General features: G+C 37.5%; 1 non-coding gene across 1 annotated transcript; it reads left to right on the plus strand.

Moving 5' to 3' along the window:
- Positions 1–10940: 10940 nt before the first annotated feature.
- Positions 10941–11047, plus strand: LOC117098226. The gene has a single exon (XR_004443267.1). It is a non-coding gene; the product is annotated as a U6 spliceosomal RNA (small nuclear RNA).
- The last annotated feature ends 1469 nt before the right edge of the window (positions 11048–12516 follow it).

A 12516-nucleotide genomic window follows, 5' to 3' on the forward strand; every position in this document is an offset into this window, starting at 1 on the left:
TACAAACTGGGCAACCAACCACAGATTGTGGTTCCATGTAAGTTTGAAGGTTCCCTGGGAGAAAAGAGCCAAGTCTATTTTGGGACTCATAGGTCTCGAGGGTTGTAGTTATCAAGTAAAGAGGGAAGAGGAAGGCTACTTCAAAACAGAAGAGTTTATTCTAATTTCTTCAGAGAAGAGATTGAACATGAAAAGGGGAAAAGTTATTTACAAGATATCAACAAAGAAGTGAAGTATTTAAAGACCAGATAAATGAAAGGTTATTAAAAGAAATGTTACTGTTACAGAAAAATAATTGCTCCACTGTACCATGATCATAACCAAAGTCTGGAATTTCAAAACAGAACACATAGAAAGCAAAAAGGCAGGGAGAGAGGTACACAGAGAGGGTGAGCAAGTAGAGACCAGAGACCATGAAGGAAGATGAAGAACAGTCCCACTCCCTGAGAACACCAGCTAACTAAAGAAGCTGTGATATCAAGAGCAGCTTAGGAGACATGGGGAAGGAAAAGAAACTTATAGTTGCGTGGGGAGGGTTGAGGATGATGGGAAAGAGGAGGGCACTAGTAATTTTAAAAGGTATGCATGGAGGCCGGGTGCGGTGGCTCACACCTGTAATCCCAACACTTTGGGAGGCTGAGGTGGGTGGATCACCTGAGGTCAAGAGTGTGAGACCAGCCTATTCAACATGGTGAAACCCTGTCTCTACTAAAAATACAAAAATTAGTCAGGCATCGTGGATGGTACTTGTAATCCCAGCTACTTGGGAGACTGAGACAGGAGAATCGCTTGAACCTGGCATGCAGAGGTTGCAGTGATCACGCCACTGCACTCCAGCCTGGGTGACAGAGTAAAACTCCATCTCAAAAAAAAAAAAGAAAAAGAAAAAGAAAAAAGAAAAAAGAAAAAGAAAAAGTATGCATGGGAACATAGAATCAAATTCTAAACCTGTCATCAATACATTTTTTAAGCCATTTTTTGTAGACCATACACTTTGTAAACTGCACACTGTATAAGCATTTGTAGTGTATGCTCTGGTTTGTCTCAGATTTATGACTTTTTCCCAGCTTAATTATTAATAGCACCCTTTTCATTTTCAAAAGTGTCTTGGTGAGGACAGTAAATTAGATTATTGCCATAGTATCAGGGAAGAAAGTTAAAGTATCTTTGAAATGAATGAGCAGGAAGATTGGGGTAGAAAAAATAGAAATTTTGCTCAAGACAGTTTAAAAGAAATTTCATGGTTCTGTTTGATAAATACTAAGAAATTAAAATAAAGAAGCATGGATTCTAGAAAATTCCATGTTTTAAGAAAATATTAAAGTGATATCACTTTGGGGCAAGTTAAAGTTCAGTAATAGTGATCTAGTTTATAATTCTTAGAACCATTGTTCTTTAACAGACTCTATCATAGCCTAGGAAGCTATGTTAAAACACTCCATGGAGCAATTGTCTAAATATAATGTCTCTTTTTTTTTGTTTGTTTTATTAAGATGGAATTTTTATTCATGCTTATGGCATAGAATGAAAATCAAAATTTTTATTTGTTCTTTTTTCTCAAATATCATCACTTGTTTTATGGAAGATTATGACTTTATACAGCCACTTATAAAGCAAATGTGGTTGTATCTCATATCACAGAACCAGTAGAAAAAAAGGGTTATCTTTTAAAGTCTTTGGTTAAGGTCAACTATCTAATTATATAGTAATTAACACAGATAAATTTATAAATTAAAAGACAATATATATGTCATTAATTACGTTCTCCTGTGAATTTTAGGCAGAATTTGGCCTGTTGTTGAAATGTTCACATTACAGTGACTAACTGATCATAGTTTATCTGGAGCGTTCCTTGATCATCTCAGTCCTTGATAAATTGTGATGATTGTTTACTAGCAGACTATGATAAAAAGATCAATAAAGCATCTCAACGCTAAGTTTTCACAAAAATCCAAACTCTTGCTGATGTTCTAAAATATTACAGTGCATTTGCTCTTTGTTAATTTCTTATTTGCAGTTTGTCATAAGCAGCATCAGAGCCAGAGGTGCCAAAAATCTTTACAAAAGGCCATCCTCATGTAGTTCCAAGCCAGGTCCAGTAACAAAGAGCCAGAAATTTCCAGGCCAACTCTGAAGATTTAAAAGGTTCAGATAGTTTGGATAAGCTTTGGACAAGCAGCCAAATTCTGGAAGCATATCTGAATTTCCTCCAAATCTACAAACCTTTTGAGGTTTGCTTCTCCTTATTCCAAAGCCACTGCAATAGCGACAGCCCTTCACAACTTTGCATGAGCAATAATGAGCATGAGATTATTGGAGGCGCCAAGTCACGCCATCCCCTCATTGTTTGGATAATAAAGTTCAGAAGTACTGAGGATAATCTCACTAGAGAGACAGAGACCAACTTTTACTTATCATTCTTGCATTCACTTCCTTTTTAGCTAATTAAACCTTAGTTCTTCACAGGAAATAAAATTTTGCAACCTTCATAATAGTTTGGCTTGGTAATATTGTATATATCTTTCCCGGTTTGTCTGCAAAAACAGGAAAAGAGAGGTGCCAGTGCGAAGACCCAGAATAGTAAATTATCTTGTAAATTAGCAGATTTTTCATTTGCACGTGGCCAGGGCTGGCTGTGCCACTGGGTCAACAAGGAGGCCTGCCCTGGACCTCTGTCTGGAAGGCTTTGAGGGAAGGGGAGGATACAGGGGACATGATGGAAGATGGGGGAGAATTTTCAGAATTTTCAGCCGTCTCTATGTGTGCCCTACAAGCTTCTTGATGTGGCCATACATAAGCCTCTTAATGGGACAGTTAAGAGGCTGCAGCATGCACTGTATAAGGGGGAGGGGAACAATAAGGCAAACGCGTTTTCAGGTTTTAGTCATACTGAAAGCATATGGGAGTTGTCTGTTTTCTATCACCTTCATGGAGAAGCTGACTCCTTGTTCACATGTAACCCCAACTTACTGTTTCTTGTCCCCTCAAAGCATAATGAGGAAGAGGCAAGAAGACAGATGTTGTGGGGCGAGGATCTTCCTGGATGTGATATGTGGCATTATGAGCTCTATTTCAAAAACAATCTGCAGAAGTTATTCTTTCTAACATATTTCTGAAGAAAGGTGAGGAGTGGAGAAAGTAGAGAAAGCTAGATTTATAGACACAATCTCATACAATTAACACATTTAATCTCTCACTTGGAATTTTACATATGGAATCCAGTAACAATTGACAAATGTTCATACAAGATAACAAACTGCCAAGTAATGTGCTAGTTCAACAGATTTGGTGGAATAAAGAGGTAGAATAAATATACTAAAATTAGAAAGGAACTCAGCTGGAATGACTACATTTTTATTCATATACTTTTCGGAAAATCCTGTGATTCTCCCATCCCCAATGGTTATACTATTTAATAACAAAGATTTATTGTAAGTATTTTGCCTACTATGTGGCTAAAACTATTTTGGTTTTTATTAGTAGTATTTGAGCTTAGAAACAATGGCATCTCAAATATAAGAAAACCATCTTATTTTGTGTAATAATGAAAAAGTATTAAGTCAGCTTACTGTAAATTGAATAATAGATTGCTATTTGAAAGACTCTTTTAGAAAAGTCTGTTATAAACTCAAGGCCTCTTTTGTGGCATACCAAATAACTTCCTATTTTTTCTCTTTTTTTGATAAATCTAAACTTTTGTGTATTGGATTTATAAAGAAAGAACCACATTTTAGATCATCATAAGATGTAGACACTCATAGGAAACAAAATCATCTGTTGTCATGGCAAAAGAAAAAAAAGGCATTCGTTAAAGAATTTAGGCTTAAAATAGTGCTTAAAACCACAAAATAATATTATTTTTGAATAAGAATATGGAAGAATTTAGATACCTGAAAGGACTCTGTAACACATCAACAAAATCAGTTCATGAACTTGGAGAAGAGAACAGGCCATGAGATAATAAACATCAAGGTTGGAAGGATAATTAATGTCAGATTAAGCTAATGTACTTCAATGACTACACTAATTAAAAATGAAACATAGTTGCATTTTAGTGGTGTTAAATGAGCAATTGCTATTCTTAGAAGATTAGGTTTTTTGTTTGTTTGTTTGTTTTAATTTTTTTTTATTATACTTTAAGTTCTAGGGTACATGTGCATAACGTGCAGATTTGTTACATATGTATACTTATGCCATGTTGGTGTGCTGCACCCATCAACTCATCAGCACCCATCAATTCATCATTTTTTTAACAAACATACATACTCATGGGTTGTAGGTTGCATGAACTAAACCAGTATGTTTTTAATATTAATAACAACTGTAGCTGGGCTACTTCCAGTAGAAAGTACTATGCTTTCTCTGAGTGGCAGAGGAAGCACAAAAGGAAGATCTTAACTCCAATTAAGATATTTTTCTTTTTGCAGTTAACAATGGGCCAAGTGTTTGGTAATGGGGGTTAGAGTGGGGCTGGGTGTTATAGGCCCCCTTCAAACTATATGCCCTTTGGTTAAAAGTATCTAATAATGGTGATAGTGGTTGCTGAAAACAATAAAATGTAAATGTGCCCATTCAGTTTCCTCATCTCCCTGTTAGCTAGATGTGCCAGGTTACTACTCTGGCCCCTCACACTGCTCTGAACCCCTCAGGCAGTGAGTCACAAGATGGAGCATGCCAGAGACTCACACCTCTTACTAAATTTGTGTTTTTCTCCATGCAATTGGTAATTGGGATAATTAACAATTACTAATTTCAGATAAAGTGTTAAAAGCTAATAATGGGTGCTCTTTCGAAGATTATTTCCTATAACAGTCATGTGGTGGGGACGACATTTTGGGCTAGAAGAAGAGGAACAGGAAGAAAAAGGTGGCGGAGAGGAGAGGTTTTTCTTCCCCTTAACACATGATGTGGATGAGGCTGACTCTGTTCGCATCACTGAATGTTGGAGCTGAAGGAAATTGAAGTATTACGTAGTTTAACCTTTTCATTTTAGAGTTGATGAAACTGAGGCTTGGAGATGTTAAGCAGTTTTGTGGTTGAACAGGAATGAGACCCAGGCGTCCTGAAACACATTTCAGTGCATTATACAGGTCATTTGTGCTGTTTTTTTTTTCTTTTTCAAAGCCATAATTTTCAGTAAAATTTTATCCGGTCAGATTCTTCATACGATTTTTGACAAATCCAGATTGCTGGGAACATTCGGTGAAGACAGACTTATTATTACATAATCTTTAATATAAAAGTATACTTCCCTGGATATTGTTTGCTCTACCCTATGGTAACACCATTACAGAACATTATTTGGTTAGCAAGTAGTTAAATGTATTGTTTACAAAAATATATTTTAAAAAATAAAATAATTTTTATTATGATCATATGATTATTATATGTATTCTATATATGATTAAATATTTTGAATGTATTATATATGATTATAATTATATGGTTTTATATTATCCCTTTGAATTATGTTTCTTATAAAAAATCAGTGGGTGTATATTAAAATATATTTTTAACATAATGAACCATCAGTGCATGTAAGTATAGAGTAAGATCTCTCACTCTCTTGTTCTTTCTCTTACCCCAGACTATTGAAAGTTTATTCAGCTGTTTTTGATGTCTTAAGCTACTCTTTCTAGCCATCTGTTGATTTTTTTTTTTTTCTTTTTAAAAATAGACTGAACCTGTACACATAGCATTTGGGTAAAATAATTATTTTGACTTTATGTTGATTACATGTGAAGAGAATTTAGGCTTCAAATTTAGTAAGCATATCAGGAATATTCATTCTCAGCAACCACCAGACAATGGCATGAATTTTGTATGACTGTTTTCTTTACCCTTTCTGTGCAGACAGCATTATTCACTATAAGCACCATTAAAGAACCAAGTGTCAATGAACCCAGCAGTGAACTGACAGTTACTTAAACAGCACATGATCCAAAGCTGTTTGAGGAATGCCAAATGTGTCTTTCTTCAACAAGTTCATTTCATCCAAGGGAAAACATCATTTCATTTAAAGATTTATATTTATGAACATGTTATGAACGTTCTGGATGTTCCCTGTAATGTTTTATGAAATATACAGATGCATTTCCAAGAATCATGAAGCAAGCCGGCTGGCCACAGAGACAGTTTGGACCTTAGTGGGCAGATCCAAGGGATGGAAGGAGTTGGCTGAGCCCTGGAGAGAGATTATACTCACTTGGCAGTGGGTCTGCTGATCTTCCACCTGACAGTGCTCCATGGCGCTCCCCTTTGTTCTGACTGCTTCCTCTCAACTCCCCCACATGGGCAGTGGGAAGAGACCAGCTGCTTGGGAAAATAATCAGGAAAATCATTTCTAGGAGCCCTTCCCAAGAGACCAGGTTGAAGGCCAACCACCTGAACAGGTTGTTAGCCAAGAAGTACTTCTCCTACTCTCTGGTGACCTGCTCTCTGGAGCTGGTTAAGAGGAGAAGGCCAAGAACAGCAGAAGGCTGTCCCACAGAGAGGGAGAGAGAGAAGCTGAAAGACAGTGCAAGCATCTACAACAAATTTCCCTCTTTTCTTAGGGTCTGTATAGTTATTTATCATTCTGGTAGAAATAGATATGCTGTCATTGGGACTTTTCTCCTAATTTTAATTTTTAAATATTTTCTTCCATTTCTTCATTTGATTAACTTGCTGGATTAAAGCATGTGGCTAAGTAAACAGGATAAATAACTGATTCCCTGGAAGAATCTGTCAGCATTCCCCAGAAAAGATCTTTGTATTTATATGGCTGGAGCCTGTATCCTAGACTTGGCCAACTGTATCCAAAGCCATATGGTTGGTTAGAAGAGTACCAAGGAAAACATGGTGAAAGTCACTGCCCATCCTGGAGAAAGCAACTTAGTATGTATCTTCCTGATGGCAGGTGACTTAGCTTGTTTTCCCCAGAAAGCAGAGCCTGAGGCAAGGGCTTTGATGTAGGTGGCTTATTTTGGCAAACAATCTAAAGGGGTGAGATGGGGGAACTGGGAAAAGTGAGTCAGGGAAGGAGGGAAAGACAAATTAGACCTGTTAATGAGCTTATCACTCCTGGGAGTCTATCCTGTTGGGAATCTTCTGAAGAATTGCCAGAGGAGCTGAAAGAGGGCACATTTACTCACCACTTTCATACTCCAAGATCAAGGTTCGTGCCATGGGATTTTAACTCCCTCATAGTTTCAGATTTACCTGTGTAATTATGGCTGAGGGGTTCAGTAGGCAATCTTCTTAGCAGTAAATTGGATATAGCCTGGGATATGCCAGAGGCCTGGAATACAGCATGAGATATAGGGGGTGCTACTGAGGCAGGTGCTGTCAGAGTACACTGACACTAGATGCTTAGACATGTCTGGCATATAAAAGTACACCCTGTGACTGTGAGGTCTGGTATAGGAGATATCCAAACAATGGGCTTTTGCATTGTCCAGTGGGAGTATGTCAACTCTTACTGCTGCATACCTTCTCTTCTCTTTTCTTCTCAGTTCCATATGTAATGCCTTCTACCCCTACATTTTACTGTCGCTCTCAAATTATGACCTGGCTTTTGAATTTTACTTAGAAAATACAATTAATCAAAACATACACTCCTCATCTTTCCACCACCAAATCTATGGTCTTATAAGCATCAGTACTTTCATACTGGGCCTTATTTCTGCTACAATGGATGAGTTTCTGTGCTCTTATCCTAAGCCAATCTCCATTTGTGCACTAGATCCCCTCCCCTCTCACTTACTAAAGGTCTTCACTCTTATGCTCTCTTCTCTCTCTGCATCATGAACTTTTCCTTCTTTACTGGGTCATAAAGCATATGTACATGCTGTAATGTTTCCAATCTTGATAATAAAACAATCCTCTCATATCTTCATGCCTCCATCTAGCTAATGGCCTATTTCTCTGCAGTCCTTTAAAACAAACTCCTCTAAAACCTTACTTTTACTTTGTGTTCACACTCTTTCACCTCTCATTTTCTTTTGAATATATCGCCGACTCAGTTTTTATTCCTTGCACTATATTATAATAAATCTTGTCAAGGTTGCTAATCCCCAATTTACTAAATCTAACGGTCAGTTTTCAATCTTTTCTTCCTTGACTTCTAGATAATATTTGACATAGTGAATCCACATGGTTGATCTGTCCATTTTTGAAATGCTTTTTTTTCTTAGCTTTTGGAGCGGTAGATGTTGCAGATTTGATATTGGAATACTTATGGCTCACTCTTCAGATAACTAAATTTTCTTTACAATCATCCAGACACACAGTTTTAAATGCCACATATTTGCTGCTGGTTCCTAAATTCCCAACTTTATATTTTCTGTTTCGAATTCTCACCTGGGCCACTATCTTATATAATCAACTCTCTACTTGATGTGTCCACTTGGCTGTCTAATAGCTGTCTCGAGAATAGAGCCCTTGGATTCCTACTCTAACAAATGTCAATGTTCCCAGCCTTTATACAAAAGCTCCACTGTTCACTAGGTGCTTAGGTTGAAAACCTAGGGGACATTCTTGATTCCTCTCTGCAATAGCCTCAAAACTTATCTATGTTCCTATTTTTACCAATCATTGGTACATTCTCCTCTATGGAGACAGAGAAAACTTCTAAAAGTATAATTCAATGCATGTTGCTTTCTGCTGTAAACTATCCCATGGCTTCCCAGCTCATTCAGATAAAATGTGTAGGCCTGCAGTGTTGTGCATGATCTGGTCTCTGGATAACTCTTCAGTGTTATCTCCCATATATTCTGCCTTACTACACTTCAACTCTGCTGGCCTGTTTGCTATCTCTTTAACATGCCTTGCTTGATATTGCCCCAGTTCTTCTGTATTTGCTGTTCCCTCCCTCTGGAATGCTGTTTTCTCAGATTTTCACCCAGTTAGCTCCCTTACTTCAGTCAGGTCTTTGCTCAAATATAATCTTTTTTTCAGAGGTTTTTCCTAAACAGTTTTACTAGAATCCCATGTGTACCCACCTCTAGTTATGTTTTACCCAACTCTTTTACAAGTCTTTATTTTATCATGGTACTTATTACTTTCTGATGTATGTTTTTGTTTATTTGTGTACTCTCTGTCTCCATCGTTGAAAGGTAAACTACATGAGGCTATGAAAGCTGGGCATTGTATTAGTCACAACTAGTGTTCAATGTAGCGACATGGTCAATACCTACCATGATGTTTAGGACATAGGAGGAACTCAGTAAAATCCATTGAATGAAGGAACAAATAAAGAGAGAGCTTAATTAGAATTATGGCTGCCAAGTTATCATAGTCACTTATTGGAGGCAATAAACATACTCAGAATTCTCCTTAAATAAAAACTCATCCATTTGATGGAAATATACACATTTCTATAATATAGAAAAAAGAAAACATAAAGTTGCATAAAATTTAAATGTATTAGAAACTTTTTTAAATTTTCTAATATATTATATGCAGTTAAAAAGCAACCAGGCCCAGTGGCTCATGCCAGTATTCCCAGCACTTTGGGAGGCTGAGGTGGGCAGATCATCTGAGGTCAAGAGTTCGAGACCAGTCTGGCTAACACGGTGAAATCCTGTCTCTCTGAAAAATACAAAAATTAGCTGGGCGTTTAGTGGGCTCTTGTAATTCCAGCTACTTGGGAGGGTGAGGCATGAGAATTGGTTGAACCCAGGAGGCAGAGGTTGCAGTGAGCCGAGATAGCGTCCCACTGCACTCCAGCCTGGGTGACAGGCAGAGACTCCATCTCAAAAAAAAAAGAAAAAAAGAAAAAAAAGCAACCATACACATTTTTGAAGAGTCCTGTGAAAGACAGAGATGAATTAGACCTCTGTTCTTGAGTCACCTGAAATCTTATATACAAACTAGAGCAATGGTTTCTCAAAGTTCATATCTCAACCAGCAGCACTGGCTTCTTTTTCAGCCCCTTCCATCCATCTAGGCTTTGTGAAAAATACTCTTAGACCACCGTGCCTGCTCAAGATCTTTCATTTAGCTGCTCCCTTCTCGATGCCTGAGAACCCTTGACTGGTCTTTTTATCACTGGAATGATAAGATTCAAGATCCCAGTGAATTGATAGGGGAAGAGAAATCAAGGCTTTTGGCTTGCTTTATTTTTAGGCCATCTAGACAAATTTAGCCTACTTAAAAGGAACTTTCCTTGCTTGTATCCTGGCTTTTGAAAGTTCTCACTGAAACCTGTGTTAAACCCTTTATTTGGCATTATTTTCTGTATTCATATTTCTTTCAGGGACTTAGTGGGAAGAACAACTAGATTGGCATGCTTGCCGTTCTCTACTTCTTTTTCCATAAGCATCTACTGGCACCCCATTTTGACAAATACTACATCTAATGACAGCCAGCTCCAACGTCACTATGACATAAGAAAGTAAAAACATTGGGGAAAAAAGCAAACTATAAATTGACAGAAAGATGAAGAATTTCAATTCTTCCATTAATTCTTCATGTATTTGTTCATGTCTATATTGAATAAATATTTTTTGAGTCCTTGCTGTGTATGAGGCACCATGCTAAGCTCTGACTATAGAGGATTGCACAGGACCAACATGGTCCCTGCCATTATGGAGCTTACATTATAGAAGAGGAGGCAGATAGTCAGGTAATTTCAAATTAGGATATTTATGCACTCTAATTAATATCCCATGAGCCTGACTTAAATGTATAGGAAATAATCATGAATAGAGGGATGTTATGAAGGGTAAAGAAGAACAGAGTCAAGGAAAACAGCAGGGACAATAGCCTTCCAGTGAAAAGGAGCAGAAAGAAGACCCAAGAACCTGGTGTGAGGAGAGCAAGGGAAGAAAGATCCATGATGAAGCAAGAGCCAAATGTGACAAGGCAGGTCCATGCGGGCTGCTGGGTGTGTAGGGATTTGTGTTTTCTCCGAAGAGCCACTGGAAGTCATTCCAATAAACCTTAAAAATACTGTTTTGGTGCTCGCTTCGGCAGCACATATACTAAAATTGGAACGATACAGAGAAGATTAGCATGGCCCCTGTGCAAGGATGACACGCAAATTCGTGAAGCGTTCCATATTTAAAAAAAAAAAAAAAATACTGTTTTGGTAATAATTATTAATGGAAGTAAAAATAAAATGGGATAGGTTAAGATGTATCTCAAAATGTCAGATATAGGTTATGGTGGTGATAGTACGAAAAGATAACAATCCGGCCGGGTGCGGTGGCTCACGCCGGTAATCCCAGCACTTTGGGAGACCGAGGCGGGCGGATCACGAAGTCAGGAGTTGGAGACCCACCTGGCAAACAGGGTGAAACCCCGTCTCTACTGAAAATACAAAAATTAGCCGGGCGTGGTGGCAGGGGCCTGTCCCAGCTACTCGGGAGGCTGAGGCAGGAGAATCGCCTGAACCCGGGAGGCTGAGCTTGCAGTGAGACGAGATAGCGCCACTGCTCTCCAGTCTGGGTGACACAGTGAGACTCCATCTCAAAAAAAAAAAAAAAAAAAAAAAATGAAAAGGTAACAATACTGTCTTAAAAAAAGGAACTTCAAGTAGATTAAAATATATTTAAAGTTGAATTTTCCATAAAATGCAAAGGATTCTTTTACCTTTCATGTTTTGAAAGGGAAGGTGGTTTAGAGTCACAGACCTTCTGAAACTGAAGTGACTAATAAATTGTGGGGATTAATTACTCACTGGAAAGAGAAAGTGACTAATAAATTGTGGGGATTAATTACTCACTGGAAAGAAAATGTGGAAAATGCAGACTTCATTGGCTTCATAACAAAGCCACATTTCAACAACACATGGACAAAAAATGGATAATGAAAATACTCTTTTATATAAGTCCTTCTCTTTTCTACCTTATATAATAGTTTTCTACCTACACTAATTTCATGAAAAGGCCATTATAAACTCTGCATGAAAGTCTAAATGTATACATTAACTATATAATAAACATACGTACTATACCTTAACTTTTAACCTTGATTTTACTACTAACATACACAAATATTTACTGCACTTTTCTCTTTTTAGATAACTTTTTTAGAAGAAGCAAGTTTAAGTCACATTGAGGTGGGATATTAAAATTATTTTTGCAAATTTCTATCATAATTTGCATACTCAATTAAAATCTAAGCAGTAAATTTATTCCAATTTTTTCCCCATTCTCTGTGAACAAAAATATTTTCTCAGTGTTGTAGCTGTTGTTTTTTAATTTGGGTCACCTTTATGATGAGTACCAAATAATGAATAATTGCTTCCATGGACAGTTCCATTGTCTCAATAATTCTGAGAGCTTGAGATAATTTCCAAGCAAGACTATTGGGGTGTGAACCCTGAATATCTCAGACAGGTCTCAGTTAATTTAGAAAGTTTATTTTGCCAAGGCTGAGGACACACACCCATGACACAGCCTCAGGAGGTCCTGACAACATGTGCCCAAGGTGGTCAGAGCAGTTTAATTTTAAACATTTTAGGGAGACGTGAGACATCAATAACATATGTAGGATGAACATGGGTTTGGTCTGGAAAGGCGAGGAGGGGGC

This window comes from Trachypithecus francoisi, unplaced genomic scaffold (assembly GCF_009764315.1).
Source record: "Trachypithecus francoisi isolate TF-2019V2 unplaced genomic scaffold, Tfra_2.0 Lachesis_group15, whole genome shotgun sequence".
NCBI lineage: Eukaryota > Metazoa > Chordata > Mammalia > Primates > Cercopithecidae > Trachypithecus > Trachypithecus francoisi.